The 11,704-nt window shown below is 44.6% G+C and overlaps 1 protein-coding gene across 1 annotated transcript in view; it reads left to right on the top strand.

Annotated features, from left to right (window-relative positions):
- emc2 (ER membrane protein complex subunit 2) overlaps window positions 1-11,704 on the top strand; it is a 75,723-nt gene that overhangs the window by 23,461 nt on the left and 40,558 nt on the right. The gene's annotated exons all lie outside the window — the stretch shown is intronic.

Here is an 11,704-nt window from a genome sequence, read left to right as displayed (position 1 = left end):
ATCCCAATTTCGTATCATCCAATTCAACCCTCCCCTGTCACGAACGCTGTTTCTTGCCTCCCACAAGCCGGCTGCAGTGAGGACTAAGTCATACATAGCACAAGTCCCCTCCGGTACTTGAGGTAACAGCAGTCGCATCTTTTCACCTGCGCAGCTCGACCTCTCAGTGTCGAGGAGTAACGCGTGGGAGGCTCACGCTGCCCCCGACACTTCCTGATTCTACTGCGCAGGCGCACCAACCGACTTGTAGGAGTCGCTTGTTCACAACGTTCGATCCCCACCCTTCAGTTTTTCCCTCCCCGTAATACGGCCAATGTGTATTACTGCGGACGACCAGCCAAACTGAAAAACAATGTGGAGAGCTGGATTCGAACACGCGAATCCTAGCGTCTCCACACTGGTGGCGAGTGCCTTAGACCACTACACCACCTAGCCGCCCTGGAAAATAAATGTTTTAAAGGGTTTTCAAAAGAAACCATGACCTTATTTATTCCCCCCCCCCCCCCCCCCCCCCCCCCCCGAAGACATTCGCTGAGTTTCCTGCACTGGTCCAACACATGGACTTGCTTTAGATATATTAAACATGTTCTCTTGGCTGGTGAAGTGCGAAAGGCGCAGCGGAGACATTTGTTCCTTGGACGACATGTGAGGATTCCTCACCTCGTCGACTATCCGTTTCAAACAAACAGCGGCCTTGCTGACAATATCAATAAACCAACCCTCGCTCTGATGCTCTTCATCCCTCCCTCCCTCCCTCGCTCCCTCCCTCCCTCCCTCCCTCCCTCCCTCCCTCGCTCCCTCCCTCGCTCTCTCTGTGGTGTAGAAGAATGGCCTCCCTCTTCATCTCACCCTCCGCAGAGCAACAGCTGCTGCATCCTCCTGCGCTCTGTCTCGCTCACCTTCGCTTTGTCACGAGCTTCTCTGTTTATTTGAGCCTGTTGTTGCTCTTGGACCTGTGGTCATTCAGTGGTCTGGTCTTGTTTGTTTCCACGTGCAAAGACCCCCGCGGTCCTGTTGCAATTAAAAGGCAGGAGTGTTCACACACCCATAAATATTCTTTCTGGGAAGACGACACGCCACGCCACGGGACGTGAGTTGGTTTGGAATTTGCCCTGGCAACGGAGCCGCAGAGGAATAACTGAATAGTGTTCGTAACTTTTTTAGAAAAGAAGCAGATGCACACTTTTTAGGTGCAACCAAGCAGCGAGTATAATGCTGGGTTCACACTGGACTTGGAAGCGCTGTGAAGCGTCAATTCTGGCACGAGCAGGTAGAGATGTTTTCCTTACCGCACAAATTTGCGAAATATTTCCTACCGCCGTGGTTATCGCACACAAAAAAAGAAGAAAAAAAGTTTGAATGCATTTTTTATTTTTTTTTGTAGTCTACTCTTTATAGCATATAGCCTGCCTCTAGTCTAAATGTCTATCTTTATAGGATGACTTTGCAGTATGAATATTGTTTGGGATTCGGCAAGCACGCATTCGTTATTGAAAGTGAAACACTGATTCGAAGTCTCCCCTCTGGTCGTGCGCCGTTCACTCAGTGTCGCGGGCAGCGGTGGTAGCGCCCGGCGGTTACCCCCCCCCCCCCCCCCCCGACCCCTTCTTCTTATTATTATAAAGTTACTACTTATGATTAACAAAGGCATTCGATGTGTGTTCTATTATGATATGTGTGTAGTGTTCTGATAACGACTATTGGTGAAGCGATGTCGAGATTCATTTGGTTTGGCAGCGGGAGCTAGATTTGCGAGAAGCATGCAACTGCAGAGCCGACGAGTTGTGCGCGCACAGTGCAATACTCCAATTCAGCCGTTGGCAATTCAGCTTGTTGGGTGGGTGGCGCTGCTGAGCGGTCCCCAGACCGGACCCGAGAGCGCCGCTGGCTCTGCAGTTGCATACTTGTCGCAAATCTAGCTCCCGCTGCCAAACCGGCGGAGATATAATAGTCATCACGCAACGTTTATATTTCATATTTCTGGAGAAGATGGTCGGTGCATTTCCCATAATGTTGTCGTGTTCCTTTTAATGGGGCACTTCACCAAAAAACAATGCTGAATTATTTTGCACATAACATTCAAAAACCATTACACAGTTTTGCACACATGAGTTACTGAGTAAATTAGTTTGAATATTGCCACCAGTGATGTTCCTGTGTTGTATTAATTACAGCTCAATGAAATGATAAGTAGTGGTCCTGGTCCCTATAAGACAAGGTATTGCTATTCTTTTTATTAACACAAAAATGACGTCACTGGTGGCCATATTCAAACTCATTTACTCCCCCTCCCCTCTTTGTTGGGACATTTTATTTTATTTACACACATACACACACATAATACAATACACAACAACAACATAAACATTTAAATCATCAGAAAAGGGGAAATAATAAAAATGTAAACATCAATTCGAAAAATAATTAAAAAAAAAGTAAGAATGAGACACTTACAATAATTAAATAAAAAGGAAAACGGCAAAACACCATATAGGAAGTGGACAAAATGCTAAGATTTAAATGAGCCAATCTGACAGAAATACAAAAGTAAATAAAGTGAAAACAAACGACCCTCTTTCCTATATGGGTGGTTATATAAAGATATGTCAACACTAGGGGTGTAACAGTACGCGGATACATACTGTACCGCGTCAATGTGGTCCTCCGGTACAGTATGCGCTGTGCACCGAACGATTGCAACGGTGCGGAACTTTTTTTTTGCTGAACTTAAATCCCCCCGGCCCTAATATAACGTGCACAACTAACCGGATGTTGTTTGTTCATTCCACGCAGCGCGCAGCTGCCTGTATACTTTCCGTAGCCGCATTTCTGGCAGACGCTCTCTGATTGGCCGACGCCAGTTTCTACACTGGTTAAGCTTAGGCAATCTTCGAAGTTGGTTAAGGTTAGGCAAGTTCTTTCGACGGTTAAGCTTAGGCACTCTTTCGAAGTTGGTTAAGGTTAGAGTTTGTCTTAGAGCATGGCGATAGAACGCCAGGTAGTTTGCAGGCTGTTTGACGTGGAAATGGGCAAAGACACAGCTTGTCGCGCTATTGGGCGCACATGTCACATGACCAGAAACGTCTGCCAGAAATGCGGCTACGGAACGTATAGACGCCGCGCAGCTACACTGAACGAGAGCATATTAGCCTTAGTATGGCGAGTCAATACTAACTGACAAGCCAGAGCTATGTCATTGTTCAACTTTATTGCCAACTTTATCACGCATTTGAAACGGCATCGCCCGAATGTGAATATCACTGGTACAAGGAAGAAACGGACCCTAGTGCAAACCCAGCTCCCCGTTAGCATCTCGCTATTAATTCAGACCGGGCCAAAGCAATAACAAACGCCATAGGTGTTTTTATAGCAGCAGATCTGCGACCATACTCCGTTGTCGAGAACACTGGGTTTAAGCACATGTTAAAAGTAATATAGCCCCGCTACCTAGTTCCCTCTCGTCCGTATTTCAGCCAGCAAGTCATACCACCAGCTCTATGAACTAGCCCCTTTCGTGACTGTGATGCAAGCCCTGCCCCTGTATTCAAGCATCAGTCATGAAAGGGGTTATGTATAAACAAGCACACGCTACAGTTGTCCACGACTTATCCTCCAAGGCATCTGTTATATAATAATCTTCAGATTTACTTAAGTGTTATTAGTAGGTTACAGCAGTAAGCATTAGTTTGCTGAGTAAATTATTGCCAATTTGTTTTATATTGTTTAATACAGTTAAATAAATAGATAAATGAAAAGCTAATTTGTTGTAGCCCCCCCCCCCCCCCCACCACCACTGTACCGAAAATAATACAGAGGTACGTACCGAACCGTGGATTCTGTGTACCGTTACACCCCTAGTCAACACATTGCATTGGTCTCATGGAGACGACGCGTTCTGCTTCTACGCGTTTGATATCGCCTTGTTTCATAAGAGCAGCTCTCTTTACTCTCTAGTCTGGGAGTCCTCTTCTCCACAGTGACGTGGGTCATGTGAGTCCTCTTCTCCACAGTGACGTGGGTCATGTGAGTCCTCTTCTCCACAGTGACGTGGGTCATGTGAGTCCTCTTCTCCACAGTGACGTGGGTCATGTGAGTCCTCTTCTCCACAGTGACGTGGGTCATGTGAGTCCTCTTCTCCACAGTGACGTGGGTCATGTGAGTCCTCTTCTCCACAGTGACGTGGGTCATGTGAGTCCTCTTCTCCACAGTGACGTGGGTCATGTGAGTCCTCTTCTCCACAGTGACGTGGGTCATGTGAGTCCTCTTCTCCACAGTGACGTGGGTCATGTGGGAGTCCTCTTCTCCACAGTGACGTGGGTCATGTGAGTCCTCTTCTCCACAGTGACGTGGGTCATGTGAGTCCTCTTCTCCACAGTGACGTGGGTCATGTGAGTCCTCTTCTCCACAGTGACGTGGGTCATGTGAGTCCTCTTCTCCACAGTGACGTGGGTCATGTGAGTCCTCTTCTCCACAGTGACGTGGGTCATGTGAGTCCTCTTCTCCACAGTGACGTGGGTCATGTGAGTCCTCTTCTCCACAGTGACGTGGGTCATGTGAGTCCTCTTCTCCACAGTGACGTGGGTCATGTGAGTCCTCTTCTCCACAGTGACGTGGGTCATGTGGGAGTCCTCTTCTCCACAGTGACGTGGGTCATGTGAGTCCTCTTCTCCACAGTGACGTGGGTCATGTGAGTCCTCTTCTCCACAGTGACGTGGGTCATGCGAGTCCTCTTCTCCACAGTGACGTGGGTCATGTGAGTCCTCTTCTCCACAGTGACGTGGGTCATGTGGGGAGTAACGGCACACGGTATTTAGATTAGGATTTAGGCGTTTAAGTGGTGCGACTCGAGCTAAGACGTGGGTGCAGATTAGGGCTGCACGAGTAATCTATTTTAAATAGGGATGTCCGATATTATCGGAAAATATCTGTATCCGTTTTCAATTATTATATATATATTCCCCCCCCCCCCATTTCTATAACCTTTTTTTACACAGGCAGGCAAGTAAGAACAAATTCTGATTTTATTTATTGTCAAAAGTATGCATAATGTTGTGTTAATTCCACAACAAGATATATGTAATGTTAATTACCTGAAATTATTCCATTTTGGGGGGGGGGGGGATTTTCAGACTCTGTGTCCCGAAAAGACCCATGCGTAGGCCAGATGCAAGCCGCATTTTACAATAAACATCTGTGGGGCTGCTTAAAAATATATATAATTATAATCGTAAATTTTATCGCAATCGCAATATCTGTCAGAAAAATCGCAGTTGGATTATTTCCCAAAATCGTGCAGCCCTAGTGCAGATGCAGTGGGATCAGAGGTGGTTACCCCGACGTAGAGAATCTGGTGAGGAGTCAGGCTGTTACCCCGACGTAGAGAATCTGGTGAGGAATCAGGTTGTTACCCCGACGTAGAGAATCTGGTGAGGAGTCAGGCTGTTACCCCGACGTAGAGAATCTGGTGAGGAATCAGGCTGTTACCCCGACGTAGAGAATCTGGTGAGGAGTCAGGCTGTTACCCCGACGTAGAGAATCTGGTGAGGAATCGGGTTGTTACCCCGACGTAGAGAATCTGGTGAGGAGTCAGGTTGTTACCCCGACGTAGAGAATCTGGTGAGGAGTCAGGTAGGGCTGTACCGAATGCTTCGAAGCTTCGATCATAATGTTAACATTCGAATTTTTTTATTTTTTATTAAAAAAATATATATATATATAAAAAGAAAATATATATATATATATATATATTTTCTTTTTATATATATATATTTTTCTGTCTATTCAATCTGTTTAAACCAATGGGGTTTTTCTTCACAGTTGCAGTTAAAGATTAGGCTACACTAATATTATAATATTATACTTGGGGCTGGGCGATATGGCCTAAAAATTTAATCCCTGATTACTTAAAGAAATATCCGATTTACGATTTTAATCGATTTTTTCTCTCTTGAAAACTAGAAACGCCAAGGAAATCATTCAAATAACCTTTGTTTTTATTTGACACAAAAAAATGATCAAACCAAGATGAATGTCCCTATTGGGATTGAAGTGCAAACCTAACTTTCACCAATCTTCACATAAAAAAAAAAAAAAAAAAAAAAAAATATATATATAATATAAAAGGTTACTCTTGATCAAACAAAGATGAAAAAAACGTGTTCTTTTTTAAATCGATCAACATTTTCAAAATCGTCCTAAATCATTCATTCGAATTAATCGATAATATCGATTAATCGCCCAGCCCTAATTATACTATAAGTCACCATCACTTTCATACCAACCGTGCCCTTATTGGATTATTTATGTTGACGAAACTGATAAAGAAAGTTGATTTAATAAAAGAGACTCATTTAATCAGATTAATCACGTTATTCAAATTGAGGATTTAGTTTGAAAAAGAAAAAGATTTTTTTTTTAATTATACTTTTTATATTTTTTTATAGACATTCGCAGCTTGTCTGGTGAGGAATGGAACTTTAAGCTTAATTAGTTCAAGGCGTCCACAGGGAATCTATCCTCTCTTATGGGAACGCTGTTTTGCCACTTCATGGCATGGATCCTGCACGGCTCCCAGAGACGTCCTCGGAAAAGGGATGGGTCAGTTTCCTGATCTCATAGAGCTGGCTGCCCGTGAGAGCAGGGTGCTTGTCAATCAAGCCTGGTGGGTGCGCAATGGAACAAAATGGACAAATCCGTCCTCTATCCCTCTGGGTGTCGGCTACAGAACCTTTTTCCCACAATCCCTGTCCTGGCTGGCATGGGTGCGGTGGCGCAGGGCATGGTGACGTCATGTAGGTCACCTGTCTCCTGGAGAGAGGAACACGGCCCTCCCCGGCGGCGTGTTCGCCAGCATGTTCTGTAGAATGCGAGGCGGGGATGGGCCCGGGAAATGGCGGAAAATTGGCGCCCACCACGGAGAGAGGACTTGTGAGCCATCCCAGCGTTGGGAGCAGAGATTGGAAACTGAGCTGTTGTAATTACAGGCTTGTGGAATAGATGTGGGACCCATTAACCAAAATGGTTGAATCAACAAAAATTGCTCAAGGTCTCTCTGCCATGGCGGTGTCCAATTTCTTCTCGAACTCCTAGCCCTTCCATCGCTAGCGATGTTCCAGCAGCACTGATCTGGCAAAATTCTCGCCTGCTTGCGTAAATGCTAACCCCCCCCCCCCCCCCCAGTATCTCTTGTTTTTGAGTGGTTTGGATACCGTGTACAATATTTGCATACAAAGAAGAAACCGTTTATCCCTGATTTTGCATCGCACTGGCCCAAACGCTTCAGCTGACATTGGATTCCGACCCTCTCATTTAATCGTAATTGGTTTGTGTAGAAACGGCATGTATTTCTAAAGCGAGCCATTGAGGTCACAGGCGATCCTACTGAGGTTGACCTACATCTAATTATTATGATCCAGATAGTATTTACAGAGGTCAGGATCTTGCACGGACGGTGCTGTTTTAGATTGCTTTGTGCAGTAATTGAATATGGTATTGAGTGCAAATATCCAAGCTCCGAGACGTCCTGAAACTCTGATCTTTACTCTCTATTTCATCTTCTCTCTTTCTCGATCTCTTCTTCTTTTACACTTCTGTTCCCTTCTCCGCAAACTATTTTTTTCAGAGTTCAGTTTCTCTATTCCCCCCCCCCCCCCCCCCCCAATCGGAATCTTAGCTACATCACGCTGTTTTTTTTGGCCGGGCTCCGCCCATACGCTCAATGCGCTTTGAGTGACAGTCGCCCATCCGGACTGGCAGATACCTTTAGGGAGACAGAGCGAGACGAGAGCACAGAGCGCGACGCGCGTGTGTGCATGTGCTCGAGTCGCGAGTGTGTAAAACGCAGGGGGAGAGAGAGCTGAGGAGAGATCGCTAGACTTGCAGCGTATGAGCCCCTCTCTCTCTCTCTTTCTCTCTTTTGTGGAAGTGCAATTGTCTTACAGGGAAACCGCTTCTGCATTATTTCCACTCGCTCTGTTTTGGTCATAACTTCAATGTTACACTAACTTCCTTGAATTGTTGATTGTGGGCGCTGGCTACAACCACAGAAGGAGCTGAGGTTACGCAGATCACTATTCTTACATGTCACAGATTGACGTAAATCCAGAATGGCTTGGTTTAGTCGGGGAGGATCTCGTCTCAGCTGAACTGGAGGAATGCGCCCGAATGAGAATTTCACACCTAGTCAGTGTTGGTACAACCCCACGTTGCTAGAAAACAATGCAAAATACTGGAAAAGGCCATTTATAAGATAGGGGACCTTTAAACTTAAAGGTCTCTTGTAGGGATGCTCGATATTGGCTTTTTTACCGATACCGATATACCGATATTGTCCAACTCTTAATTTCCGATACCGATATCAACCGATACCGATCCCCCCCCCCCCCCAAAAAACTGAATAATTTCAGGTAATTAACATTACATATGTCTTGTTGTGGAATTAACATAACATTATGCATACTTTTGACGATAAATAAAATCAGAATTTGTTCTTACTTGCTTGCCTGGGTAAATAAAGGTTATAGAAATGTATAAAAATATATATATCTTTTTTGAAAACCGATATTTTCCAATATCACATTTTAATGCCAATATCGGCCGATAATATCGGACATCCCTAGTCTCTTGTAACATACAAAATACAGTGCATCCGGAAAGTATTCATACCCTTAAAATAAACATTTCTTCCCCCTCAAAATTCTACACACAATACCCAATAATGACAAAGTGAAAAAGTTTTTTTCTTATTTTTTTGCAAAAGTATTAGAAATGTAAAAGAATAAACGCATATGTACATAAATATTCACACCCTTTACTCAATACTTTGTTGAAGCACCTTTGCCAGCAATTACAGCCTCACGTCTTCTTTAAGTATGATGCTACGAGCTTGGCACACCTCTCTTTGGGCAGTTTTTCCCATTCCTCTTTCCAGATTGTCTCAAGCTCCATCAGGTTGGATGGGGAGCGTCGGTGCTCTGGCTGGGACACTCAAGGACATTCACAGACTTGTCCCAAAGCCACTCCTTTGTTATCCTGGCTGTGTGCTTAGGGTCGTTGTCCTGTTGGAAGGTGAACCTTCGCCCCAGTCTGAGGCCATGTTTAGACGGAGAGAGTCTGAACAGAAACCGCAAAAGTCATCTTGCGGTCTCACTTTTAAGTTTGCGTTTAGACTAGCGTTTTGGGATGGAATTCTGCGTGCAGACGAGGCTGTAACGACTCGAGACGACTGAGCCCCACTGTCACACGATTGGCGCATATGTCACATGACGTGCTGTGAAGACCCGCCCTACTCTGCCTCTGATTCGCAGACTGTGGGTGGGGAATGTGATTGGACCAAAGCAGTCACTCACAGATAGGGATGGGTACCGAATTCGGTACTTTTGAGGTACCGAACCGAAACACGTCGGTACTACCGAGTATCGAATCAAGTGAGAAACCTAAAAAAAAAATTTCCTTTTTTTTTTTTTTTTTTTTTTCTCTTTTCATGTCAACGTTCACACGCACAATATATGCTTACCTAGGATTTGACTTGATTCAACAACAAAGCAGTCGGAGCAATGACAAGCCGAAAACTGTCGAAATTGTAGTTATTTGAAGTTTGGATTTTTTTTTACGACTGAGGTAGGTAAATTAAATTTCGACAGTTTTCGGCTTGTCATTGCTCCGACTGCTTTGTTGTTGAATCAAGTCAAATCCTAGGTAAGCATATATTGTGCGTGTGAACGTTGACATGAAAAGAAAAAAGTATATAAAAAAAAAAAAAAAAAAAGTAAAAACAAAATTAATAAAAGATTTTTTTTTAATTTTTTTTTAAAGTACCGAAAAAAGGTACCGTTGGGTACCGGTATCGATTCACAGGTACCGGTACCGGTATCGGTTCAAATGTGAAAGGTACCCATCCCTACTCACAGACAGTGGGTCCAGTACTAATAGTTGTGATAACCGCCGGACAGATTTTTTTTTTGTACTTTTTTTTTTTATCGCTTTTCTGGTCAAGCATGACCGACAGATACAGGGTGAAACGGGATATAGATCAGGGGAAGACATTCTGGCAAATGACGGCGGGTCCGGGAATCGAACTTGGAGTCCACCAGATCCGTGACGCAGCACGGTTTTCCCCGACGCAGAAATAGCGCAGAGATATGCAGTGAGCTACTGGAGCTCCCCCGCGGGACAGATTCTTGTGTATTTAAAAGTACTGCCAATGTAGCCTTCAGGTGATCGCCATGGATAGAATCAGACATGCTTTGTTTACGCTTCTAGGCTACTGGCGCATGCCTGTGATGTAAGCAGTACGCGCGACGAGAGCCTTGACAACCCTTTCGTCATCGTTTTATGCGGTTTGACAGTTTAGATGATAGCGCAAAGGTTTATCGTTTCTAGGAATTCCACCCTGGAAGGTGGTCTCACTTTTTTACGGTTTCACCCCGTAAAAACGCTGTTTCCGTATAAACGAAAGGCACATCCGAATTTTTTTTTTTGCGGATTCACCTGCTAGCGTTTCCGTCTAAACAGGGCCTGAGGTCCAGAGCGCTCTGGAGCAGGTTTTCATCAATGATCTCTCTCAGGGGAGGAAACTAACTTTTTGGATTACCAGCCAACTGGCGAGTATATGATTTTTTTTTTTACCAGCCAAACAGATTTTTTTACCAGCCATAAATAAATCGTTAATTGTGATAATTACTTATTTGTATGTCTTCGTCTAAACTGATTTTCAATCATAGTAATAATCGCACCGTGTCTCTACTCTTTAAAATATTTATTAGCATAAAACATTAAGTGTCTCTACTCTCCACAATATTAGCATAAAACATATATTAATCACACCGTCTCTACTCTTCAAAATATTAGGATATCACATTAACATGAAAGAGGGAACTATTCTGGACTGGGTTGGGCTGAACTGGGCAGTGAAAGATGCTGGACTGGGTTGGGCTGGACTGGGCTGGTCTAGGTTGGAGTGGATTGGACTGGACTGGGCTGGACTGGGTTGGACTGGACTAGGTTGGACTGGGTTGGACTGGACTGGGCTGGGCAGTGAAAGAACCAAGCATTTCACTGTAATGTAATAGCTAAATAAAACAACTTGAACTTGACTTGTTACATTTGCACTCTGGTTGGATGCCAAACGTATTCTGGTTGTACTTGTGCTGTATGATGACAATACATTGGAATCGAATCTCCTGTCAACGCTAGGGGTTCAGCAGGTGTATTCTGAATGGCAAGTATGACAACATCACCGTTGTGAAGGGCATATGGGCGAGTGGTGATATGGGGGGAAACCCGGTAATAATTTGGTAATAATAAAATTTCACTCGGCTGCATTTAAGCAAAGCTGCTCAGTATAGTCGTCCACTATGTTGAACGCGCTTTATGGTAGCTTGTTACATGCTAGGTAGCTATAATAATAATGCTGGTTGACTTGAGTGAGCCTCACGCCCACTTGTCATCCTCATCCGACTCGAAGGAGAACACTGTGTGCTGTTGTTCGCCCCCATGTCAGACCGCACTGATATCCGAAAGCGACGACTCTACATGCAATTATTTTCATCCACTGATGTGTTTTTGTCTACGTTGTCAAGTCGGTGGCAGGAGTCTGTAGGGCCGCACGCAGTGGTCTGTCCACTTCCCCTAGATGGGCGACATCTTCTAGAAAACGAGTGTTCATTGGAGGAGCTTAGAGCGCATAGGGGGGGGGGGGGGGGGC

Source organism: Notolepis coatsorum (genome assembly GCF_963971535.1).
Source record: "Notolepis coatsorum genome assembly, chromosome: 19".
NCBI classification, from domain to species: Eukaryota; Metazoa; Chordata; class Actinopteri; order Aulopiformes; family Paralepididae; genus Notolepis; species Notolepis coatsorum.
The sequence above is the reverse complement of the archived record's forward strand: the minus strand, read 5'-3'. Positions and strand labels throughout refer to the sequence as shown.